This window comes from Xyrauchen texanus, chromosome 44 (genome assembly GCF_025860055.1).
Source record: "Xyrauchen texanus isolate HMW12.3.18 chromosome 44, RBS_HiC_50CHRs, whole genome shotgun sequence".
In the NCBI taxonomy this organism is placed as follows: Eukaryota; Metazoa; Chordata; class Actinopteri; order Cypriniformes; family Catostomidae; genus Xyrauchen; species Xyrauchen texanus.
The window spans coordinates 23,540,397-23,556,417 of NC_068319.1; the positions used below are offsets into that span (position 1 = coordinate 23,540,397).

General features: G+C 37.6%; 2 pseudogenes; one reads left to right on the forward strand and one right to left on the reverse strand.

Annotated features, from left to right (window-relative positions):
- Positions 1–9,994, reverse strand: part of LOC127636390 (ATP-dependent RNA helicase DHX29-like) — a 17,896-nt pseudogene extending 7,902 nt beyond the window's left edge.
- Positions 9,995–11,776: 1,782 nt separating this feature from the next.
- Positions 11,777–16,021, forward strand: part of LOC127636388 (exosome RNA helicase MTR4-like) — a 48,575-nt pseudogene continuing 44,330 nt past the window's right edge.

The following is a 16,021-nucleotide window of genomic DNA, read 5'->3' on the forward strand; positions in this document are numbered from 1 at the left end:
ACTGTTATTTATACATCGGCTATGTCATCTGCCAAGGTTGCTGCAGTTTTAAATGAACAAATGAAAAGGATATCTATATGGCTCCAGGAAAATCATCTTACTCTGAATGTTAAGAAAACAGTCTTTATGTGCTTTTCTAATCGAAAGCAAAAAGAAAAAGTAATAATTTGATTAAATAATAAAGAAAACGAGGAGGTAGATGAGTTAAATTTTTTAGGTATTGTTTTAGACTCACAACTTTTTTTTCTTTTTTTTTTATCAAATTTGATAAACATATAAAAAAGCTCTCAAAAATGGTAAGGATTAATCTAAACTGTTTCAGACTTATTAGAAAATATATCTCAATTGAGGCAGTACATCTGTTTGTGCATGCAATGATCTTGTCCCACATTTCATACTGTATTACAGTTTGGACTCAAACAAGTGATACCTTAATTAGAAAAATTGAAATGCTGTATAATCGAGCCTTAAAAATAATGGATAAAAAGCCAAATCGATGGCATTACTGCAACGTTTTAAAAAAAAATAATATGCTAAGTTTTGCAAATTTTAAGAATCTGTCATATATAAAATTGATTTTTAAATGTTTGAACAATAAAGCACCATCTGTTTTATGTAAATTGATAAAGAGACAGGATGATACAAATAGAATTACTAGGAGTTCGGCAGGTGGGAATTGTAGGATTCATTTTCGTAAGACTACACAAGGGCAAAGAGCCTTTTCTGTTGAGGGCTCCAAACTCTGGAACCTGCTGCCAAATGAGTATAAGGCAATACTTGAAATAAAGTCCTTTAAATTGAAGGTAAAGCGGTGGTTTAAAATAAACCAGAACTGCACACATATTTAAATGTAATAATTTTAGTACGTAAAATTGTAATGTAATGTAAAAGTTTTTTTTTTTATTTTTTATTAAAGTGTAATATAAGAGTGTAGTGTAACGTAAAAGTGTAATGTGATGTAAAATTATGCTCGAGTTGAAAGCTCCATTCTAATATGTATAATTTAGGTAGGTGTATATAAGTGACACATTGTGGTAGTTTTATTCTATGAGTAGTAGTTTTATTTTTTGTTTTTTATTTTGTTTAGAAAAGCCTTTCTAGGGACCTGAGATGCAAATTAGCTTTGGCTATACTATCTATGTGCAATACATATTTTCCAGTTTTGACTGGGATCATGTTTTTTTTTTTTGTACTGTCCCTATACAAATAAACTTATAAATAAAAATAAAATAAATGGTGATGTCGGTCTTAGCGATGTTTGTGGACAGTACAATCTTTATAAAGAGAACATAAAGATTCATAGATTAAATGCTTTAACTTGTATTGTACTTACTTGTAAGTCACTTTGTATAAAAGCATCTACTAAATGAATAGATGCCAATTTAAAAGGTATTTTTAACACAACCACAAATTAATTAGCTTCTGCACAACTAGTTTATGGTCAGGATGGAACGCTAGTTTACCATTTAATGAATACTGTAGGCCTACATACCGAATTCTGAAAAAATACACAATAGTATGCTACATTGTTATAATTCATAATTGGTCTTAATTCAGCAAGCGGCATCCCATTATTATCTTTAAAATAAAAACAGATCCAATTATGTGTACACATACTATATAGTAAGAACGGTACACTATTCTGAGACCCTTATTCAAAAATATCCACACTGCAGTACCTTTCTCACTCCAGCAGGGGGCACTGTAAATACAGAAGATTGGTCTAGGGATGACAGTGAAGAGTGGAGAGCCACCAGCTTGAATCTAGATGCAAATATACAGAAGGGTAAAATAACCATACAAAAAATAAAAATGGAATTAAAAAAGTTTACTTTACTAGCATGGTTCTCTCAGGGAATACCAGGACAGGTCAGAGTAGATATCATATTTCATTTGACGTGAACAAAAATCCATCATTCATCTGCCAAAACATTTAATAATGTGTCTTTACACAATTTTTCTAGCCTTTTTGTGTATTGGTAAAGACAAACTTAAAAATAAATAAATGGGTAGGGAATATTTCCAGTTTGGTTTAAAAGGAGATTAAATCCCAGGTAATATCTCACATGTTCTCAGTTTACAAAATGAATTGCGTGGACACATTTAATGTTTGTGAAAGGATACAGTTGCAAACTTTCGTCTCGAATGACCCTGCAGCAACTCATAATGTAATGTAACAAAGCATAATGTAATAAGTTAAATGTAATAAATGTTCACTATGTAATCATTTTCTCAAAACATAATAAAATCTGCCCGCATAATGTAATAATGTTTTTTCATAATGTAATAGGTTAATTTATGGGAAATTTATTACATTATGAACTCAGTGTAGCAACTCATAATGTAATCACAGCAAATAATGTCATAATGGCACACAATGTATAAGTGAAACATTGTTTATTATATAATAATGTTATGAGCTCAAAACGTAATATACACTAGCTGTCAAACGTTTTGAAACAATTTACTGAAATGTTTCTCATAATCTTAAAAATCTTTTGATGTGAAGGCGTATGTAAAATTTTTGATATTAGTTTTGTAGACAAAAATATAATTGTGCCACCATATTAATTTATTTCACTATAAAACTACATTTTAATAATAAAAAAAAGTTTTTGAAATTGATGACATGTACCAAATAATAAAGAAAAAGCCAATGAGTGCCCACGAAGTTGGTTGAGAAACTGTCAAGAGTAAATTTCTGCAAATTCTAGACAAAAGGTGACTAGTTTAAAGATGCTAAAATATAACGCAGCTTTGATTTATTTTGGATTTTGTTTAGTCACAACATAATTCCCATATTTCCATTTATGTTATTCCATAGTTTTGATGACTTTACTATTATTCTAAAATGTGGCAGGATATAAACACACAGACTACCATAACATGCACAAACATCAACGATCGACAATGACTGAACAAAGAACCAGGGTTTAAATACAGAAAGGAACAAACAAGGGAATGAGGGACACCAGGGGGAAACAATCAGGGAAGGAGAAACAATCAGGGGAACACCAATCATAAAAATAAACTACAAAAGGACTACAAAAACCAAACAGGAAACAGGAACTAAACTTCAACATAAAAGCACAAAAACAAAAGACAACAGTGAACATGGCAGAATCCCCCCTCAAAGGATCGGATTCCAGACGATCCTAAAACAAAAATAAATGACAAAAAACCCACAAAAAACAAAATGGGGGCACCAGGGGCAAACAGACAGTCCAAGGGGGCACAAGGGGCAGACAGACAGTCCAAAGGGGCACAAGGGGCAAGGGGGCAGTCCAAGGGGGCACAGAGGGCAGGCAGGAAGTCCAAGGGGGCACAGAGGGAAGACAGGAAGTCCCAGGGGCAGGGACAGGTTCAGGAGGCCTGGGAGGTGGCTGCAGGACAGGGACAGGTTCAGGAGGCCTGGGAGGTGGCTGCAGGACAGGGACAGGTTCAGGAGGCCTGGGAGGTGGCTGCAGGACAGGGACAGGTTCAGGAAGCCTGGGAGGTGGCCGCAGGACAGGAACAGGTTCAGGAGGCCTGGGAGGTGGCTGCAGAACAGGGACAGGTTCAGGAGGCCTGGGAGGTGGCTGCAGGACAGGGACAGGTTCAGGAAGCCTGGGAGGTGGCCGCAGGACAGGAACAGGTTCAGGAGGCCTGGGAGGTGGCCGCAGGACAGGGACAGGTTCAGGAGGTGGCCACAGGACAGGGACAGGTTCAGGAGGCCTGGGAGGTGGCCATAGGACAGCCATGGGGAACTCCGAGGGCGGAGCCATGGAAGTCTCTGATAGCAGAGCCATGGAGGGCGGAGCCGTGGAAGACCCAGGTGGCAGAGCCATGGGTGGCTCAGGAGGTGGAACCGTAGAAGGCTCTGGATTCGGAGTCGTGGGAGGCTCAGGAGGCGGAGCTGAGGGAGGCTATGGAGACGGAGCTGAGGGAGGCTATGGAGGCTCGGGAGGCGGAGCCGAGGGAGGCTCGGGAGGCGGAGCCGAGGGAGGCTCGGGAGGCAGAGCCAAGGGAGGCTCGGGAGGCAGAGCCGTGGGAGGCTCGGGAGGCAGAGCCGAGGGAGGCTCGGGAGGCAGAGCCGAGGGAGGCGGAACCATGAAAAGCTCTGGAGGTTCAGGGGCGGAGCCATGGGAGGCTCAGGAGGCTCAGGGGGCAGAGCCGAGGGAGGCGGAACCATGAAAAGCTCTGGAGGTTCAGGGGCGGAGCCATGGGAGGCTCAGGAGGCGGAGCCGAGGAAGGCTCAGGAGGCTCAGGGGCGGAGCCGAGGGAGGTGGAACCATGGAAAGCTCTGGAGGTTCAGGGGGCGGAGCCGTGGGAGGCTCAGGAGGTGGAGCTGAGGGAGGCTCAGGAGGCTCGAGAGGCGGAGCCCTGGGAGGCTCGGGTGGCTCGAGAGGCGGAGCCCTGGGAGGCTCGGGTGGCGCTGGCTCTGGGACGGTCCAGGCTACAGGCGCTGGCTCGCGGACCGTGGCTGGCGTAGGCGCTGGCTCGCGGACCGTGGCTGGCGTAGGCTGGGAAGCGGAAGCCATTCTTCTCCTCCTCTTCCTCCGGGCGGACGAAGTTGGCAGCGCTGGCTCGTTGATCAAGACAGGTGTGGGGGTTGGCTTGCTGGCAGGTGGGGCAGGCGAAACAGGACGAGCCAAGGATGACTGGAGGGTCACCACTGTGTGAGGAGAGGCAGGATCCTCCTCAACCACACCCACAGTGAACAGCGAGCCGCATGCCAGAAGCGTCTCTTCCACTAAATCGCGGAGCGTCCAGCCGCACGTCGCCGGTGGCAACCGCTCCTGGAGTGAACCGGTCAGGCTAGCCTGGAAGAACACCACCAGGGAGGAGTCAGGGAAGTCGGTGGTACTCGCTAGGTCCAGGAAGTCTCTAACGTGATCCTCCACCAGGCGGCTTCCTTGCCTCAAATCCAGGAGGCGGCAGCTTGCCCGAAGAATCGCTAGATCCATTAAGGGTCGGTCGTTCTGTTAGGTTTGGCAGAATGAGGCAGACAAGGAGTGAGGATCTACTTGCAGTTCTTTAATGATATGAACAAAAGGGTGAACAGGATAACTAAAATAAAACAACACCAGGAACAAACAAAACAACCACGAGGGGAAAACACAACATAAACATGAAAAATCATCAACGGAAAAAACGGGCAGGATATAAACACACAGACTACCATAACATGCACAAACATCAACGATCGACAATGACTGAACAAAGAACCAGGGTTTAAATACAAAAAGGAACAAACAAGGGAATGAGGGACACCTGGGGGAAACAATCAGGGAAGGAGAAACCATCAGGGGAACACCAATCATAAAAAGAAACTACAAAGGACTACAAAAACCAAACAGGAACTAAACTAAACTTCAACATAAAAGCACAAAAACAAAAGACAACAGTGAACATGACAATGACAAAATTATATGATGTTTTTGGTGAGTTCATAATGTAATACATTTCTCATATTGTAATAACCTATTACATTTTTGCACAAAAAAACATTACATCATTATGGGCACTTACACATTGTAATAATTATTCTGAGAAAATTATTACATTATGTGCAGTTATTACATTATGAGTTGCTACAGACCCTTTAAATAGTGTCTCCATCCTGCAGTTCAAGAGTGCAAAGATGCAGTTTTGAATATGCTCATATTGAACAGACTGTACTTCTGAACTGCCTTATTGTTCGTGTCTAATTTAATATGTCATCTTAGAATAAGGGCACTCGGGCTGAATTTACCTGTCCTTTGAGCTGAATCTCTTGTCAGTTGTCAGCAGATCATACAAATATTGAATGTGAGCAAGGCCTGGGAGAAATACCAGAACTGCACCATCCACATCACGAAACTGCGGTAAATATATCTGAGATAAATAAAGAGAAGAGCATTGCTTATTCACAAACACCATGAACAATAATACAGCATGAAACTACTGAGATACACACCAAATGATGTGTGCAATTGTGAGTTATTCTACCCAGGTAGGCCAGAAGGTCTAAGATCAGATCCATGTTAATCTTATTGGGGTTCATGTACTGCAGGACGTGTCATGTGCAGCTGCTGAAATGATCCAGCTCAGGGCCCAGATCCCAGCCTGACCAGGAGTCCTTCACAATAACCTCCTGAACAGAATACAATAACAAACATTTTCAAAACACCATGTTATTGCAATAGAGTGCAACGGTAACTATTCTGCGGTGTGGACGGCCACTTCTAGAGAGAGTAACCACAGTACTAAATTCTCTCCATTTATAGATAATGTGTCTAAATGTGGACAGATTAATTTCTAAGCATTACAAGATAACTTTGTAACCCTTTCTAACTTTATGCAAAGCAACAATTCTTGATCGTAGCTCTTCTGATATCTCTTTTTTGCAAGCATGGTCCACATCAGCAGATGCTTCTTGTGAATAGCAAACTCAAAATGTTTTTTTATTAGTTAAAATAGCTTTAACCCACACCTCCAATCTAATTAATTGCATGCCAGGTTTGCCAGCTCCTGACTATGTGATTACAATAGAATGTGATGGTAACCACAGAAACTGTTGAAAAGACTGAAAATAAGTTTGAAAGTAAGTCTGAAAATAATGCACACTTTCTAAACTAAGAATGTAACACTAAGATATTGCACATAACAGAATGTGTGTCAGGATATACACACGGAGGCAGAGGTAAGTGAATCCAAACACAGTTTTATTTTAGGTGGCAAGAGTGAGGGTGAGTAATTTGGCAGTTCAAGTGCAGACACAGTGAAGATCACTTGATGCCGGACAGGCCACAGGTAAGCACAACCACTTCGGGAATGTGGGAATCAAGTAATCACCGGACAGTGATGCAAATCCTCTCTTTTAAGAAACAGATACTTGGAAACGGGATCAGAAGACTCACTGGCGATAGGAAATGTAACAGGAGTCCTGGAGACAACAGAATGTGGACATAGAAGTTAGAAGCATTCAGGTGAGTTCTAACATTACTTGCCAGCAATCAGGAAGTTTCAGGGGTTCAGAAGATCACAGTGAGGGTTTGTTCCTGTTGGAGGCTTGACGTTAAACTGGGGTTTCGGTGAGTGCTTTATAGTGCAAGTTGGTGAGTTTGTTAATTGTGAACAGGTGTGTGTGATTAGTAATCCGGTGAGAGTGATCGTTGAGTGGGGGGTGAAATCAAACCTGGATGATCTCTCACAGTGTGTGCCATTTAGATTTGCATTTTCAATTCAGTTAGCAAATAAGATATATAACTGCAATTTGAAAAAAAAAAAAAAGTATTTATGATGAATTCTTCAGTATGAAGAATTCACAAGCATGTTATTATACAAAAGAAACATTATATATTAATAATCAACATATTAATGTAGCCTACATATTTATTTGAATAAATATGGCTGAAAACATTATGCTGGACATTTATTTATACTAAATTGTAAAATTAAAATGTGCTTTGATGACAGTTTTAATTGTTTCAACCGTATTGAACTTAGTTTATTGAAATATGTCTAATCATTTATCTGACCATCATGGAATAAATTAGAGGTAGACCGATATATCATTTTTACAGATTCATCGAACCTGATAGTTGTTTTTTGGAAATATCGGTTATTGTATTCTGGGTCTTGTAAAAAAATTAAAAATAATGATATCAAATAAATAAAAATAAAATACAATGGTAAATAAAATATAAAATGTGAAATAATATAAAAATAAAAATCACCATAATAAATATAAGACTAAAATTAAATAAATTCATATAAAGTGAAGGAAAATAAATAAAATAACAAGAATAAATAAAATAGACGATAAATAATATAAATGTAAAATAAAACAAATTACAATACAATAATAAATGTAATGGGAGTAAATTAAAATAAAATTATATTAAAGTGGTCAAATGAAATACAAATATAAAAAACAAATAAAAATAAAAGAAAATACAATAGAAAATAAAATAAAATTATATAAAAGTGAAGTAAAATAAAACAACATCACAATAATATATAAAATAAAAGTTAAATAAAGTATTTCTCCTACTTTTCTCTACAGGTAGTGTGTCTGCAGCACAATGAGGTCGAAGTTGAGTTCCTCCTTTTCATCAGCAAGTGTTACTGGCTTCTTTTCATCTTTAGGAGCATCTTTAACTTTAATAACCAAGTTAAACACTGGATGACACTTCAGAGACTTCATTTCTGTAAAGTAAACAAACATTACTGAGAAATACATTTATTGATATGTCCCAACATTCTTTACTGTAGAAAACAAATGCATGGCATAAATGACAAATAAAGCGTTTAGACCTTGCTGAATGACTCTGATAAGGTCTTGTGCTGTTCTCTGTCCTGCTTTATCTTTCTTGGCTTTAGATTGTGCTGCCATCTCCTTTGCATCATACAGCTGAGCAGTCAGCAACAGATACATGTCATTCTGCAGAAAGATTACAGACACAGGGAACATAGTAGCAAATTATGTGGACATATGGCACAGGGAAACCACAATAATCCAAACTCACTGGATCAAAATTCTCCTCCAGCTCTTTCCACTCCATCATACTGACACTGTCAGCTTTCACTGGAGTCTGTCATCAGGAATATGAGATATTTCATTGTAATGATCACTTGTTTACAGAGGAAATAATTAATGCCCTTATAATTTAGAAGAAAAAACAAGTGTGAAAATAGCCAAAGTTGTGGCAACCTTTGCTTTTGGATTCTCGTACTCTTTGGGCACCTCCTTTTGGCCACTGGCTGTATTCTGTCCTCTGTAGGAGGCTGGAACTTGGGCTGAGACTTCTGCTTTTCCTCTTGCATCTCTTGGCTAAATCCCTCTGGTAGCTCATCTTTATAAATAGAAAAAAACAAAGTAAAGCTAGGAATTAGGTTTGGTGTTGGGCTTATGACTACTAGAGGTAGACCAATATATCTGTTTTACTGACTAATCGGTGCCAATAGTTGCTTTTTAGAGTTATAGGTTTTTGCAAAAATCTACACCTATAGTCGCCTAATTTTTTTATTCCTACGTGTTCCTTTGATAAATATGCTTTTAAATTGAAGGGAGGGCATGCAAAGATAATGTGACTATATGGAAACATCCCTTGTCAGCAAATATATCATGTCTCCAACTTAATTTACTGAGAATAATAATACAAATTTATAAGCTATACAAAGTCTTTGTCATTTCAAAATAAGAGACCCCTGTGTGTTTCTGGCTTGTTTAGTGTTAAAAGTCCCACGTTATCCACCCAATCTTCTTTTTTCTGATTATTACTGGGATTTTGGTTGAAAAATAAACTAGGATCTAGGATTTTATTCATTTTGGACTTCTTCAAAAAAAATTATCTATGAATCGATTTTGAAAACTATCGGCTAATTACAACCACCTTAGTTATCATATCGGTAGACTTCTATTTATGACCAGACTTCATCATTGAAGACTGACTGATCATTTTACCATCTCTAAGATTCAGACAGAGCCAGTCGAGTGCAGATCTCCTCCATATAGCACACTGCTCTTCATAGTCTCCACGATGTGTTCTGTCTTAAACTGGAACTTCTCCAGGGCAGTATACATATCCTACCAACAAATATTTTAGAGTAATTTCTTTTTATTTTCCAAGGCAAAAATAACAAATAATAAAGGAAACTGAAAGGAACTCATTACTAGCAACTTTTTAGTGGTTAGTCTCCCAGATATTGGTCCTTTGTCACCATGTTCTTGTCTGTAATCATTGATCAACCTGATCACCTTCTTTTCCAGTTCTGGCTGAATAACAACCTTCAATACATGCAAAAACAAAATTAGTAACAAATAGCAAGCCATAGATGACCAATAACACTGAAACACAAACTCAACTTCAGAATTAATTTATCAGACTCTACACTACCATCAGTCTGTGAGTTAGTGTTAAGACCATACGTTTTGGGAGCTACGAGAAACGAAGAACATAAGTTAAGGACATTTGCTGACAGACTGTCGACTTTAGATCTGAATTTAGTTTAATCTCAAATACAAAAATATGCGACACTCACTGGATACTAATAACTTTCAGATCATTGGATGATAAGAACATTAAATCTACATTCAAATATACAAAAATGTCAACTTTGATTCAAGTATTTTCATATTTGACTGCACATAATCAACAAATATGTTTAATATGTAAAAGCATTATATAATGTGTGTTAATGTCTTATTTATGAATGTTATTATGCCACCAAATCGTCAAACATTAAAACCTTTGAATGACATTTCCATGCTTTAAACTTCAAAAATGATGTCTTGGCTTGCTTTCTTTTGTTGTTGATTTCTCATGATTTGGTCTTTGTTGTTGTTTTTTGTTTGTGTGTTACTGATAACAAAACAATCCACATTTTCATTAACAAAGGCTGTATGATTTAAAATGATGCAGAAGTCGTGTTGACATGCCTGTTCTGACAGCTAGCTAAGCCAAACCTGAAACTGTAGAAACTTCTTTCAAAATAAAAATTCCGATAGCGCGCCATATATCTGTTCAGTTTAGTCTAAAAACCCGGAAGAGAATTAGCATTTTTTAGCCATATGGGTTCCTTTTGGAGTCTTTATTATGGGGTATTTAAATGTTTGTGTAAAATAAGGTATGAAGTAAATATCACTTTATGATACTTGGACCGTTTGTTCAAAAACATAAATTACACACAGTCATACCTCAAAAGTTAATTTTGAAGCTGCCGTGTTTTTTTATTTTATTTTTTTTTTTTAAAGTATTTTGCTAACAAGTTGCTAGATGAGGACTACAACGGTTTTCCGTTTCGTTAGTCACGTGCACTCACATGCATGTGGTATTTGTAGTCCTTATCTAGCAACTGTTTAGCAACAAACGTGAATTCAAAATTCCGATATCAATACAATTTATTGTATAATAACGAGTATTTTAGTAGGCTTTGAATTCAAAATTCACGTTTGAGGTATGAATGTGTGTAATTTATGTTGTAGAGATAAACTTCCTAGTATATTAAAGTAATGTTTACCACAAACCTTATTTTACTCATTAAATACCCCATGACAAAAACTCGACGAACTGACGTCACGGCTGAACAGTTTCTAAAGAATTAACGGAATGATAGTATAGTATCAAAACAGAATATCACAATACTATTGCAGATTGAACACCCAGAGATCCACACAGTGTGAAGTTTGTGGGAAGAATGTTTGGGATTATGGTTTTATTAAATAATTATTTGGGAAATAAAAATATATTGTGCGTGTGGAAAAAATGTCAAACAATATTTAGAGAAATTTAGCAATATGTAATGATTTTTTTTTACCAAACACATCCCTTAATTTTACAAAAGAAAGAAAAAACGGTTATGTTCCTTTTTGCCTTGCCATTTTATTTATATTATATGTTGTATGTTCCTTTTTGCCTTGCCATTTTATTTGTATTATATGTTGTTTATTTTACTTCATTAATACCTACATAAATGTATTTTGTTTTTAATTTATGCCGTTATTTCAATTTATTGTAACATATTTCTGTATCTTAGGCCAACCGTTGCATTTGTTGGTAAATGTACAGCCATTTTCAGGAACACAACAATGAAAATTCACACGTATTCCCAATAAGAATACTATATTTTTTAAATAACACCAAAATGTATTATATTAAATATTGTTGTATAATAACGAGTATTTTAGTAGGCTTATAATAAAGTGATTTAGGCTTTAGAGCTTCTTTTGTTTCTCTCGTATCGTCGCTCGTTTCACACATGTGACCGGCTGCTCGTCATTTCCTGCCGCAGCGCTCTGTTGTGTCTAATTATGGTGGACGCCTTTGCAGATGATCTGTTCAGCGTGTTTGATGAAGAACAGTCGGATTCAAGCAAAAAAGCACCTCCAAAGTCCACAGCACAGACACGGTATGTGAATGGGCCGTAAGTTTGTCTGGCTGTGTTTTGCAGGACTGATCTTGGGTGTATTTGTATTGCCGTTCTGGACGCGTTAAAATCAAACGTCTGATAAATCAAAACACAAACGAAACACTCACTCTACCTTTTTTTATTACTCCGTTATCCCTTACTATTTTACTGTAATGCATTATTTTACCTTCCTGTTATAGTGTTCTGAGTGTAATGGCTAAAGAATATAGATAAGAATAAGAATATTATCTACAAATTTGAAGTTTAATGATAATAATCTGCTGATAAAACTAATGCACAGAAGAGGAACTGGTAGTCTTTCAGTGCCATTTGCTGATTTTGTTTTATTTTTTTTACAGCATCTTGAGTTATGATTCTTCTAGCTTTGGATGTCTTGAGTGAGTGTTTGTTGTTGTCTTTGTAAGCAACAGGAAAACACTTGGTTAAGCTGGTGAGCAGAATACAGATTCAACGGCTGCATCTGTATGCAAAAGAGATGTTGACAGTGATGGAGCAGATGAGGTTGTGCTGGGCAAAAGACAAAAGCTGGAAAAGGTGTCAACTGAGGAGATCAAGTAAGATTTGTGTACTATTTGTTTTGGTTGTTGTAGTACTTATTATGTTGTGTACTGGTTAAAGATCAAGGCTGAAATGTTGTAGGTTCGAACCCCAGAAGATCATTGTGCCCTTGAGCATAACACTTCAGGTGGCTCCAGAAGGATTTTCCCTTGTAATAAGCATCCTGTAAGTCATTTTGGATAAGTGTCTGCCAAATGCAAATACTTAATGCAAAATGTCCTTTAGTCTGTTAGAGCTCATGCCTAAAGTGAAGGTGGAGCAGGTGGAAACCGTGGAGGGATGCACTCATGAGGTGAAAGCACAAACACGCAGACAGCAGTAGGGTTGGGCCACATAGCTTAAAAAAAACAAATATTGTTTGAGACTTTCGATAATTGAGATGTGTGTGTGTCTATATATATCTCAGTGTATATGTGTATATACTGTATATAATATGATATTTGTCATATTATACTGCACAGAGAAATGCCAGTTTCGGAGTTTGTGTATTTACATGACCCGCTTCCTTATTATTTGAACTTTGATAAAGGATGCATTAAAGATATAACGCCAGAGTGTTTCCTTATGAGACTTTCTGACATAAGGGGAAAAGCCAGACCCGGCTCCACTTTATTTCATGATGACACTGCTTCTGTATTTACTTATTTTATATTTTTGCGTTATAATTCCCTCATACTTTGCGATATACATCACCTTATAGACTGTTTGGAAAGTTTGGAGTGCATCTGGACTGAGCTGTGCTTTCTTGTCCTCAATCAGGCTCCAGCTGCACTGCTCCTCTCACGCTCCACATTAGAGTTTCATATGATCTCATGTTATGGTAAATGAGATTAAAAGATTAGTAGACAACTACATTTTTGTTGACAATTTTTATTGTCTGACGTTGACTAAACAATTCAGCCCTAATCCAAATAGGCGTGATTATGTGAAATTTTGGGATGGATTTTCCCTCAAAAATAATTTGAGAAAATCATTCATACCAAGAAAAAAGATTTTGGCTATACCACCCACCCCTAATGTAAATCTTAAATAGAATGAAGTTGATCCATCCACATGAGCTTTTCCTTGTCTGAAATGCCTTATGTTTACATGCAGCCCTGCCACGTGGTTTACACAGACTACCGCCCCACTCCGCTGCAGCACTACATCTTTCCAGCAGGGGGCGATGGACTTCATCTTGTGGATGAGAACGTAAGCAAATGAAAAGCTGCATTAGAACATTTATTCCATCATCATAGTTAAAAGTTAAACTCTCTGTTTTAAAATATATGCTCTCTGTTCCATCCCGTCTGGCAGGACTGGTGTAGCATTGCATGAACTGTCATTTCAAGATTGGCATGTTCTGATGTTATTAAACTGAAATTTTAGTGTGTCGCATGCTTGTGGCTGTGCAGTTATGCAATAAGCTGTTCAAGTTTGAGAAAATGTTCCCTTATTTTTGTGGTTATGTAATCAGATTATTTGGCATTTCTTGTCAGGGAGAGTTCAGAGAAGACAACTTTAACACGGCCATGCAGGTCCTAAGGGACACGGGGGACTCTGGAGGCAGCAGTGCAGGCAAATGGGACCCCAAAGGTCGAAGGGGTGGAACAAAAGGTCGGTATGACTTAAAGTAAAAGAGTGCAGTTTCACAATGAGGGATTGCAAGCTCTCAATTGAGTAATTATTCCAGAAAAACGGCTATCCACTGTGACCTCCTCTAACTTATCTCAGATCACACAACGCATTGGTCCTTTTTAGGACTGTTTTTAGTGCGGTCCACATATGATTGGATCAGATGAAACAAGACCTTAGATTTAGCTTATGGTGATCCCTACGCTAAATCACAGCATTTATGTGTTTGTCTTAGGTCCATCCAACGTGTTTAAGATCATGAAGATGATCATGGAGAGGAACTTTCAGCCAGTGATCATCTTCAGTTTCAGTAAGAAAGAGTGCGAGGCCTACGCACTGCAGGTGTCCAAACTGGACTTCAACACAGGTATTAATTTGTGTTACAGAATGATACTTCAAATTGTGTAGCTTGTTGAGGAGAGATGTGCTATTACTAGGAGCACATTGGCCATTCAATTTTTCACCTGGCAGATGATGCAATCCAATAGACTTGTATTAAAGAAGAGTCCTGAGACAAATTTAGGGAGCAGAATTAGTGATAGACTGATAAATCAGCCAGGCCAATTAATTGACCGATATTTGGCTATTTTGCGATTATTAGCATCATATTAACAGAAGTGTCAACATTCCCTTGTGTCAGTTCCAAAATCTACCAATAGAATTGTCAATATATAGTTAGCACTTTTTGTTTGCAAGGTTCTTTTCAAATGTATGCAAATTTGATCAATTTTCTATTTGAATATTTAAGCTAATAAAAAACGAATACTCATATATTCTATTATTTAAATAAAGGTAATTCATGAGAAAGCGACATTGTTAGTCATAAAGGTTGTCACCATTTAAAAAACCAAGCTTCTAATCAAAATTACAGAATGAAAGCATTTAAGCTCATGCGAAGAAAAAGAAACCACTAATAAAGTAGATTGATGCAGTTAATGTACAGGACGAATATAAACACTCGGCATATAATAAGTTATGTTTATATTGTATCTTATGCCTTGTTTTTGTTGAGAAAAACAAGCATATCCACTTGCTCCATAAACTACTCATTTATACACACCAGTTTAAATTATGGAATGTCCCTTACCTCAGCTATCATAGTCTTTCTGGAATGCCATGTTTGTTGTTTACAGAAGCGTCACAGGGATTACGTTGCTACAGGGACGTTGCTCTCTGACGAGCTGCACATATATGAGAGTAAAGAGTACACCTCTTATCCAGTACATTTAAACAGGAACCTAGCTTTCTCACAATAAGCCGCAATCTCGCAATGAACATGCTGACAGAACCGGTTGCTCAACAAATGTGATAAATTTGTGTCCACACTCAACAGTGCCACCCATTGCATTCTGTTATAACTGAGTTTTAGTTTGTGTGTTCAGGATTTAACATGCATCTCACTGTATATTTGGCCAGCAAAGCAAAACTTTGCAAAATTCGAATAGTATTTTTACTTTTTGAATACTTATTGCAAAACGAATACTCCAGTATTCGACTACTCATGCACATCCTTACATAAAATAGTTTTTTCACTTTAGAAATGTTGTGTACATCTGATTTGCTGTTGTTAAATTGCTTTATCAGCATTCATATCGTACAATGGCATTTTAGTGCCATGTTAAAATAAAAATACAAAAATCTACGATTTCAACAATAAAGTTATAGTCTTACGAGAATAAAGTTGAAATGTTTTGAGAATAATCTCATAACATACCTTTTGCGAGAATAAAGTCAAAATTTTGAGATTGAAGTCATAGCACTATGAGGTTAAAGTAAGGGGTGGGAAAATGGTAAATGGTCTGCATTTATATAGCACCTTTTTAACCTTAGCGGTATTCAAAGCGCTTTACACTGCATCTCATTCACCTATTCATACACACATTCACACATACCACTGACGGCAGAGCTGCTATGTAAGGTGCTAGCCTGTCATTGGGAGCAACTTGGGGTTCAG